The sequence below is a fragment of the Octopus sinensis genome, linkage group LG12 (genome assembly GCF_006345805.1).
Source record: "Octopus sinensis linkage group LG12, ASM634580v1, whole genome shotgun sequence".
In the NCBI taxonomy this organism is placed as follows: Eukaryota; Metazoa; Mollusca; class Cephalopoda; order Octopoda; family Octopodidae; genus Octopus; species Octopus sinensis.
In genome coordinates this window covers 43973096-43985595 of record NC_043008.1, presented here as the reverse complement: position 1 = coordinate 43985595, position 12500 = coordinate 43973096, and positions in this window count along the sequence as shown.

Genomic DNA, 12500 nt, shown 5'->3' with positions numbered 1-12500 from the left:
AAATTCGACTGTTTACGCAGTTCTTTGTCTCTTCTACGCTGAGAATCACCTGTGATATCCGTCACATGTTACTTACTGCCTCTTTACCTTACATTTCAATGTGAAAGAGTGTGAAGAAAACCCTATTTTGCTTTTTACATAAACAAATATACGGTTTCATAAGTAACTTTAAGAGGAACAAAACTAATTTTATCGAATATTCTTTTCTTCCATCGAATGCGTCAAAATTAGTAAACGTCTGGTCAGATGCGTCTTAGTAGCATTATAGACCCCAGAACAAATTAATACACTGGGTCCTGTAGTATTTATTGACAGCCAAACACAGCATACATAGATCAAAATTGGGACCCTAGATTTATGGTTTTTTTGGACACTGATCTGTATGTCCGTTCCTTAAGACGACATTACGTATGGTTTGGTAATATTTGAAATTGTAACAGGCGGTGAATTAAAACTATTTAGAGAAAACTGTTGACATATGATATTGTGAAAGGGTTGGCGGAATCTGCCGCAAATGGAAACGGGTGTAACGAATATTTCTGATTAAATAAATTCACACGACTGAGCTAACAGGTTTTTTCACCCCGCATTCAAGTCACTTTAATTCACACGTTACATATCGCTTGTTATTGTTGTCGTGGTTCAACTGTGCATCGCAATCGTTGCTACGAATGTATTCCCTAATGTAACCATCTATTATAATTCAATACAGTCTATATTTGCTATGAGATAGAAATTTAACTGCTATTTCTAGATGCTTCAATGTTGCAGTGTTTCATTTATATTTAGCGAGTAGGTTGTGTATCAACCGTCACAGTAAGGCATCTCTCTACACTACGTTCTACTCACATACAATTACAATATCGTCCTCAAAGCCAAATAAACGATTATTCGGTTGCACATAATTCAGATTTTTCTGATATGTTTCTACAATATGAATATTTCATATGATGTAATATTTTGTACATATATACATACATACTTACATATATATATATATATATATATATATATATATATATATATATATATATATATATATATAATATATATATATACAATATAGATAAAAATGAGTTTCCTTTCGTGATTTATCTTTTGAAGTCCAAGATTTACGATAGACATAATTTACATAATACATATTGATGGAAATGTTTCTCTCGAAAATGTATCTCATGGCATCAAAAGTAACCGATAATTCAGTGGACTCTTTATAAAAGTGAGAGATCTCTGACATGATTGAGACTATCTGAAATAAAAAGAATCCATTTCACAACACAGCAAGTGGCCAATAATATATTACTCGAAGCTACACACGAAAACATTGCGCTCCAATCCGGCAAAGTTCATTTCAAGTACTTGAATAATAGCCATAATTTGTATTGACGTCTCCAGATTTTCTCAGCGAAGCTATCAATACAAACTAGCACCATAGGGCTGTATTTTATTCCACAATAAATATTCTATATAACTCTCTTCGAAATCAGTCTATCAATCTCTGAATTTATTATTGCTGTTTCCCATAACTGCGTAAACACCAAGGCAAAAGAACTGTTTACTAATATATATGCCCGCATGTATGTACGTGTGTACGTATGAATGTGTGTATTTATGTACGTATATGTACGTATGTATATGTACAAAATATATGTATATAACAGGAGTACTCAGTCGGTTACGACGACGTGGGTCCCAGCTGATACGATCAACGGAACCGCCTGCTCGGGAAATTAACGTGCAAGTGACTGAGCACTCCACAGACACGCGTGACACAAAGAGTGACAAGGTCGGCCCATTTAAATACATGTACAACTCATTTTTGCCAGCTGAGTGGACTGGAGCAACGTAAAATAAAGTGTCTTGCTCAAGGACACAACACGAACTCACGAACTCACGACCTTACAATCCTGAGCCGAATGCCCTAACCGCTAAACCACGCGACTTCACATATGTATGTACGTATGTATAGTTATATATGTATACGGCAAGGGTCCCACCAAAAATGCATTCACGCACTGAATGATTATAAAGTCAGTGTTTATTAAAATACATTTTTCATTTTTCAGAATGTAATACAATCTACGGAGAGAATTTAATTTTGCTATGAATTTATTCAAACTGATGACCATCCTGGCCGACGCTCTTCATATAACCAGAAGCAACGGAATCGTAAACATGAAAAAATAATTCATTTGGCATTCTTCGTGAGCATTCTCGCTCAATGGCTACTCTTAATTCGACGGTGGCTCCCGATTTTGAACCATAAGCGTTATTATTAAAGGTTCCTCATAAAAAAGACTTGTGGTGTGAGATTTACTGAGCAGGAAGCGTACAATATTGGGCCTCTGCCTCCAATCTAACGGTGCTGCAAAATCTAATCAAGACGGGCCCTTTACATTACTATGCTTGTGTAGGGGTCTACTTTTGCACTGGAAATATACTGCACATCTCCAAATTCCCTTTGTATGCTTGAGGGGAAACATTGCCGCAGTAAGTTCAAATGACTCCAGTCACAGCATATTAACAACTTGTAGGCACGTGGTATTTCGTAATACAACTATAATATACTATAAAGTATGTTAAATGTTTTTTGTAAGTCAACACAACGATCTACTGCGTTAGCAGTGCTCTTTACATTATTTTATTGAGGTTATTTCTACAGAGTGAAGGCGCATGGTTCAGTGGTTAGAGCGTAGACTTACGATCGTGAGGTTATGAATCCGATTCCCGGTCACGTGATCACGGGATATACATACATACATATATATACATATATATATATATATATATATATATATATATTATATATATATATATATATAATATATATATATATATATATATATATATATACATATATATATATACATATACACATATATATATATACTATAATTTTAATGCACACGATATTTGGTTACGAGTTACTAATAACTTCATACATTGGAAATATTATCTAGGAATGTTTTATCGCTCACGTGTCGAAACGACCTGGGGTCCTGGTTCACGTGCAGCATCTTTGAGCCTCTGGCATCTGGAATATTGACATGTACCCAATGCTCATTGGCAGCTAAACCATAGAAAGTTTGCTCTTGCAATATATGGGGGATGATCGAGAAATTAATTGAGGTTGGCCTGGGGGCTTACTAAGACCGCTTGAATAATATCAGTCATTGGTTTGAAATTTTGAAACACGGCCAGCAAGTTTGAGGAAGGGGTTAAGATGATTATATCTAACCCAGAGTTCAAATGGTACTTATTTTATCGACCCCGAAAGGATAAAAGGCAAAGTCGACTTCGGTAGCATTTAACCTCAGAATGTAACACGGATGAAATTCTGCAAAGCATTTTGCCCGCCGTGGTAACGATTCTGCAAGCCCACCGCCTCCGTCATCTCAGTTGTTACTGAATCATCCTGGAGGACTAATGAACTGATTTTTGGGCGATATCAAAATGTGTTGGGCGCGGTTATGGTACTAAAATATGGTGGTTGTTTCGGATAAAGTATATAGACACAGCAAGAGGAGTCGCCCACAACAAACCAGGTTTACGTTTGACATAAACTTGGTGGGATGGATGAGAATTTACGTGTGTGTGTACACATACACACACACACAAATGTACATATATTTATAAACACACATATATATATATATATATATATATATATATAATATATATATATATTTGCTTACGAGTTACTTATAATTTCATGCAACGGAAAACGAGGTTTTTCACGCTAACTACTGATAATTTCTTATAAAGATTTTATCCTCAATTGTAAATATATATATATATAATATATTATATATATATTATATATATATATATATATATATTATATATATATATATATATAATATATATATATATATAATATATATATATATATTATATATACATGTATGTATGTATGCTCTGATGAAGCTTAACATATGATACACCAGCCTCTTATAGCAGAAACACATATAAGCTAATGAAGTTGATCGCAAAATTTTTTGTTCTCTTGTCATATAATCCAAATTCTTATGCTTTGATCTGGGTTTACTTTTTTTCTGAAGCATAAGTATAATGAGTTCTAACACCAGGCTGCTTGTATCGCTTTGCCTAAGCCAAATATTAATGTGTGTGTGTTTGTTGTGTGTGCGTGTGTGTGTGCGTGTATGTGTGTGTGTATGTGTGTGTGTGTGTGTGTGTGTGTGTGTGTGTGTGTGTTACTGTATGTGTATCTGTGTGTGTGTGTGTTACTGTATGTGTATCTGTGTGCATGAAAACATCGACACAGAAATATTAGGAACGGTTATATATTTATGTGTGTACAGTGTATCTAAACTTTTAAAGTTGTTCCATAGAAAAGACTGTGAAGTTGATTTACAAATAGATTTATGTTTTTATTTATCTCTTCATTTATTTATTTCAAATGTCATTTGTTAATTTAAGTATCTTAGTTACCTAACTGAATGTATCAATATATTTGCTGTAAAGTTCTTCTAAGGCTGCGTGCCAAGCTTTTCATCATAACAGACATTTGGCTCTAAGACATATATTTGGCAACTAATGCCGCTGCTACTAATAACAATAAGCATTTAACCTTTCAGTTATTTTTAGTTTCTCTTCTGAGATTCCTTCCGAGATATATTTTCCAATACAAATAAACAAATACTTATTTTCCAACAGCTTTTAAATATTAGTTTATTACGTTCACACAAAGCCAGATATTTTAGCGGATGGAATGTGTATTAACGTCTGACTGATGCAAATAGCGCCCGCTGCGGATGGGTGAGAGAAAAGTCTACAGCAGGAAAACCACGAGCACGAAACAGAAAGAAACTGAATTAGATGCGTTTTGAAGTCCATCGATCCTTGTAGTTTTTACATTGTTGTCTTGTAGACAGATAAAGCTGGGCTATAGGTTCTTAAAGGAATGCTAAAAACTGCAAAGTTTCTATGAAACCGATTTGTTAAGGAACGTCATAAGGCGGCGAGCTGGCAGAATTGTTAGCGCGCTGGACGAAATGATTAGCGATATTTCGCCCGTCGTTATGTTCTGAGTTCAAATTCCACCGAGGTCGATTTTACTTATCATCCTTTAGGTGGTCGATAAAATAAGTACCAGTTGAATACTGGGGTTGATGTAATCGACACATCTCCTTCCACAAAGTTGTTGTCATTGTGCCAAAATTTGAAATCGTTATTAAGACGTGCAATAATATCGGAGAAAATTTTGGTGGCACTGGTCACTTTCTACACGTCATACTACAAATAGTTTCTGTAAGTTACTGCAGGACGGAATTAGTTTTAGCCGAACCTAGTAGCTACGAAGGATTTGTCACAGAACCGGAAAAAAATGATACTGCAAAAAAGGATTTACTGCATTGTAACTCATATGTATAAAATATAATTTTACTGATCCTTCAGTTTTTTTTTATATGCTAGACCACCAATGTGAAATTGATGGTAATTAAATTATTAATATCAAAATTCTCACCTCATTTTAAATTAAAATTTACATCAATACATTCTCTAACCAGCAAAGGCTACTGCAGTAAATTATTTCCTGCAGTATCATTTTTGTCCGGAATTTTTAGCGCGCCAAAACGAGGACATTTGAATAGTAGCAACGAAGGAAAAGGATAGAACTGTTTCAAGTCTGACTTTGTGCGGACGTCCCAGCATACTGTTCTGCAAATTATATTCATTTGGACGGCCACACCGAAGATCTACGGACATCTTACGTAAGTAAAATTACGTAATATGTTGATAGTGAAACATGTATGTGAATAATCCATATTTTCACTGCTTTTCTTTTGTCTTGCGCGATTACGTTTTGGTTGTTTGCCGAATTTTTCTTGAGAGCATTTCTTAGTGGTATGACCATAGCGGATCTACTTCTAGCATAAGGTTGTCCACATAGTGGTTATCCCTCTCATATGTATATAATACAATTTTACTGACCCTTCAGAATCTTTTCTAGATGTCCGCTAGTGAATCGGTGACTTAGGAACAACATTATTTAAATGGGAACGGTTTTTACTAATACAGAACCTTTCTTATTATACCGGGGCTCGTTTGGCTTATTTTAAACGAAGAAATTAGGTAAACGTTAATCTACATACTTGAATGAGCTGGTTTTGGACTAGGAGCTCAGAGAATCGCATATGAATTCACTTGGTCCATGATCAGAATGACTTTTCCATATATGGGCAGAGGAGTAGAAGCGATCTATGTTCGATTGAAGCACAGAAAGTCATTAAACGACAATGGTAAACTTGGTATGGAATTTCATAAAACGTCCAGTATTAGTACAACAGAACTTTTGGAAAGCACTCATGATTTTCATTTTTTTCTCTCTTTTGTCAGGTATTCTTGTTGCAGACGTCAATATATATTCTGTTAAATTGATATGTTAATTTTTTTTCTGGTTTCATATTCCTGTTCCTTAAGTTGCTCGAAACTTTTCTACAGTTATTCTGTTGGCAAAAATCGGGATCGGTATTTTTTAGATTTTAGTCTAAAAAGAAAAAAAACATAATGCTTTGCTGAGAACCTCATGATCCACATAATCAGATTACTTTTAACGTCAATAAATCAAATTTGTTATCGGATCAGGTGATATGCATTTAGATACTAATTAAGCATTTGCTCAAAGCAGAAAATATTAAACAATTTTGCCAAAAGCAAACTTTGTTATAAACGTCAGTGATACAACCCTCACAGATTCTAAATGCATTGCAAACCTCATTGAAAAATATAAACCAAAACTTTACCATTTCTAACATTTTGTTCTATCAAAACCAAATCATGTTAAATTAAGAAAGCCTGATAATTCGCAACAGTTTTTACTATCTCCTGTATACCGAAAAAATCCCTGATAACCTCCCCTTGTTTCGAACTCTTGTACATATATGTTCTATTCTTGAGCGTTATTCTAATACATATGTTTGTTTTGTACACCATCTGACTTCGTCTTTTGTTTTTTTTTCTGTAAACTCCCCCTATATACATACATACATATATATATATATATATATATATATATATATATATGGGTGTGTGTGATTGTGTATAGAAGAATATATTAATAAAAGGAATTCCAACCTTGTCTGATTTTCACGTTTTATTTACAATCTTATAATGATATATTATAAGATAATATAATATAATAGAATAAAATAAAATAGTAGAATGTTAAATGTTCATTCTGATTGAACTAGTACTTTCATGCATTAAATTCTGCAATCTTCAGGTTCATGTAGTAGTGGTGACAGTCATGCTTCACAATTTTTGACTGTGTATATATATACATGTGGGTGTGTGTGTGTGTATGTGTGTGTGTGTGTGTGTGTATTTGGTGGTTGTCCACTCCTTATGCAAAGTCTGACCACCTCCTGTACCTACACCTTAGCACCATCATGGCGTCTGATGTGGCTTTTTAAACCAGACAATATTTTGAAAAATTACCCACAAATATTCCATATCTGATTTCAACCATCAAGAAATGCAGTAAAATTCTGATCTTTGTGGTTCGTAAAATGTCTTTTGAGGCCTCCGTTGGATTTACAAACCTTTGGTATATATAAATATATATATATGGTGGGGTGTATGTATGTATATGTATATGTCTCTGAACTGTGTGTTCATGTGAGTACGTGTGTGCATAACCAAGCAGTCATCCGCACATACGCACATGCGCATGTATATTTCCATTAATATTGAACCACCGTGTTTGTAGATATCATCGTGAGTAAATTTACACGCGTAATGTTTATTAAACATACACATAGCCATGTTATATATATATATATATATTATATATATATATATATATATAATATATATATATATATATATATATATATATATATTATATATATATATATGTATGTATATATCACACGGCCTCTGTTTTAATGTTTTAATGTTAGCCTCTTTATTACAGAGAACAATTAGTAAACGCATTGTATATCAACCTCGATATAAAAGCTACCTGATATTAAAATCAAAAAATTTAAGTTTGAAACCCACCCCTTTCTATTTCTGATATCTTGTCCACGCTTTCGAAGATTAGTTAAAACATTAAAAACTGGAAAATTAAATTTCAAAATACCCCCAAAATATTCATAGTTGACGAGAAGCGTTAAATGAAGTGAAAATTCAATGATCTCTTCAGAAAATATAGCTTAACGTTATAAAATAATGGGTATTTAATTGACTGAAGCGATGCGTTATCTGAGTTTAGTGAGGTTAACGTTTTTAAAACATTTGAATTTTTCGCATAAAAAGGGGGAAATATGGAAATGAGTTAAATAAATGAATAAAAATAAGATAGGTGAACAAATACTGTGTTTGTGATATGTGATATGGTGATGGAGGCATGTGACATGAACAAAGGTTTAATGTTAAAACGACAGAGACGTCGATATTGTCCTGTTGCTGTTGCTCCCACCTTCACCACTACAATCTCCATAACAAATAAAACTAGGTAAATGAAACGATCAGTGGCGACACCTGCTGGGTCTGACTACGCTACATTGACAAAGGGCAATTACCCTGAAACGCGTCTGTAGCTGTCTGACTGGCAGTGTGAAGCGGCTGACCTCCCTTGTTCGAAGGTTATAATGGATATAGTTTGTGTATCAAATAGCTAGCTTAAGGCGATGGCCTCAGGGATCTAATCAGCGACAGCTTTAGTCTTATGTCCATAAGACTGCCATATTAATATGGCGATAACAATTAATTTCCAGTAACGCTGACGTAATCTCTTTTAGAGAGACTTAGTAATTTTAATATTTCTATTATAAATAAAACAACTTTATATATGTATTACAAAATTGTTCAAGGTTATGCCCCAGCATGGCCGCAGTCTAATGCTTGAAACAAGTGAAACACAAAGGATAAAAGATAAGAAACAGATTACTTCTCATGGTAAGGGTAACATTCAGTTTTATTCTAAATATATTTTGAGGAGAGAAGAGTCCAGTGAATGGTTTGGATGATGCAACTTACAATCTCTACATTTAGTTGCAAGCATCGATAGCATCCGTTGCGTAATTTCAATGATTCTGACCTATTCTTGCATCAACCGGATTCTAATTACATCTCCTGTGGAACTACTCACTGAAAGTTTGCAGTAAGTTAGGAAGGCGCGTGTTCAAGTGCTTTCCATTGAAATCCATTTACATACATACATATGTATATATATATATATATATATATATATATATATATATATATATATATATATATATATATATATATTATATAAGTATATATATATATATATATGCATGAATATATATATATATATGTGTGTGTGTATATATATGTGAATGCGTGTGCATGTGTGCATACGATGTTAAGCACATTCATATATATATGTTTGTGTGTGTATACATGCACATACATTTTTGTGCTTTCGTGTTTGTATGTACATATAAAACATGTATATATTTATATGTGTATGTGTGTATGCGTTTGTTAGTTTGTGTGTACGTATATATATATAAACATGTACATATAGATTTATAAATATATATATATATACATACATAGATACTTGCACGGCTGCGTGTATGAGAATCTGTATGTATTTGTGCGCTATAAGAATCTATATATTACAACTAGCACTAGAATTGGTCAAAACAATTGCAGACGATCACAGTTCAAGGGAGTAGCTTCGCTTTCAAAGAACGAAGCGATATAAGTGGAACTAAAAGCAAGAGATTTCAACAGAATCTGAATAGGAACGTTATAATATCGGACTTGGTATCAAAATTCTAATAGCCACGTACACGAAAATACACTTTTTATGCGTATTCCACTCTCTATATATAAACATACAGTTTACATTTAAACACGTAAGAAATGGCCATAACAGGACATCTGATTCGCTAGAAAGAGTAGCAAAGAAGGTTTCTAAATGTTTTTGCTACCCAGAGATTTATTATATATATATATATATATATATATATATATATTATATATATATATATATAAAACGGAAAGCTTTATGAAAATAGACAAAAGACGAAGGCATGTTTACAGAAATAAACAAAAGACGAAGGCAGGTAGAATACAAACAAACAATTGTATTAGTATGGCGCTCAGGAATTATAATAAAACAAGTCTTTAACGTTTCGAGTATATATGTATATACAAATTATAAAACTAAGTTTTAAAAAATTACAGTGCAGTATTTTCTCTACTTCGCGGATTTTCACCTATCGCGAGGGTTTTGGAAAATAACACCCGCGATAGTCGAGGGATTACTGCGTATATATATAATTGTTTTACTATTCTACCTTCGTCAGATTTCGATGGATATACGAGACTAACGGTTAGAAAATTTCTGTAATGGTCCTTTCTATTTTCAAGGTATTTTACCTCTTCACTTCCTCTGCATATTTTATGTACTGTTCATGTATTTTTCGAAACGTTTTCTCTACCTTTTAGTTGGGTTAGTCGTTGGAGGGCAGCCATGCTTGGACGGCGCCTTGACGCGTTTTACTCAAACGAATCTAATCCTAGTGCTTAAGTCTGGAATTTTTATTTATCCGACTCTTCGGCGGAACGGGATTCTTAAGATGACGTAGACACCGGTTTTTTCAAGCGGTGGATAGGATCAGACACGAAAATAAGCAACTAAACACATACATAGATATATACGTAAACGAGCTTCTTGTGGTTTCCGTCTACCAAAACCAGCCAAAATACTTTAGGTTCCCAACGCTAGAATAGAATAAACGTCCAGGTTTTGCCACAGTAGGCTTGAAGGCGATACCAGGCGGTTGGAAGGCAAAGTCTTTACCACACAGCCACGACTGGATTCTTTGGCTTTCAATATCAAATATATTAGTACGGACTTTACTATTAAATTTTCATGCAGCATGTGTCGCTGGGTATTCCCTTCTCCCCTTCTCCCCCACCCCCACTTATCTGTCCATTTTTGTGTTGCATAAAACTAACAAAAATAACAGAAAATAAAAAAAAAACTTGAGAAATGAGACTTGACAGATTTGACAGATACTGTCAGATGAAACGACAAATATATTTCTCCTTCTCTCTCTCTCTTTCTCTCATCTTGTACATCACACAGTCTTTGTTTGAATCATGTTCTCGTCATTTGTTTCTTTTCTTTTCTCCAGCACTCTATCTCTCTTTCTCTCTCTTTCCTTCACCCTGTTTCTCTCTCTCTCCCTCTCTCTCTCTCTCTTTCTCTCTCTCTCTCTTTCTGCCATTTTCCCTTTTTCCTCTCTTCTCTTTTTCAGTCATTCGATACATCTCTTTGTGTTTTCTTACTCGGATCATTTGTACCTTGCTCTCTCTCTCTCCTTCTTCTCCTTTGTTTCTGTCTCTCTCACTTTCTCTCTCTCTCGCATACACACTCACACACGCGCGCACTTTCTATATGTCTCTGATGTCGCAATGTCTCTGATGTGTTAAGACGTCATAAGGAACACATCACCTCGATGTCAATCTACTCTATTTATCGTAAGACAACTGGAACGCCGAGAAAAATTATGGGAATTTCCTAAATGATATCAAACTGTAAATAAAATAATTCAACAAATATCTAAATACATGTTCTAGTTTGCTATCAGGAAGAATCTCGATTAAGGAAATATTTATAACTTCATTCTGAAACGCCCAGGATCTTTTGGTCGTTGATGTTGTTCCTCTCCCCTCTTCTCTTATTTTGTTCTATGAAATTCCATTTTCTCTCCTCATAAAAGTGTTCACTTCTCGAAATAAATCAATGACAGGTTGTACTGTCAGCACTAGAAGACAAACGTAATTCTTAAATTAAGTTTGTGTCCTAGTTACTGAAACAATCGGATAGACAGTTTATAAAAATTTCCTCAGCAAAGGCATGGCTATTGTTAGGAATTCCGCTTTGCAGTCACATGGTAAGGGTCTTAGTACCTTTAAGTCTCACCTTGTATAAGTGTCTTCTATTATAATGCTATAGCCCCAGACTGACCAATGTTCGTGGGCAGATCTAGCAGCCGGTAACTGTGTGGAACCTGCTAGTATATATATCCATATACTCTTTTATTCTTTTACTTGTTTCAGTCATTTTGACTGCGGCCATATATATATATATATACATACTTATACATGCATATATAATAATAATAATAATAATAATAATAATAATAATAATAATAATAATAATAATAATAACAATAAAAATAATAATGATAATAAAAATAATAATAATAATAATAATAATAATAATAATAATAATAATAATAATAATAATAATAATAAAAATAAAAATAATAATGATAATAAAAATAATAATAATAATAATAATAATAATAATAATAATAATAATAATAATAATAATAATAATAATAATAATAATAATAATAATAATAATAATGAAATGAAGATCAAATAACTAGTGCTTCAGATTATGTGTGCGTGCGTGTGTGTGTGTGTGTGTGTGATAGAGTAAGAGAACAGATGTTTGTGTGTGCATATCTCTGTTCATCTCC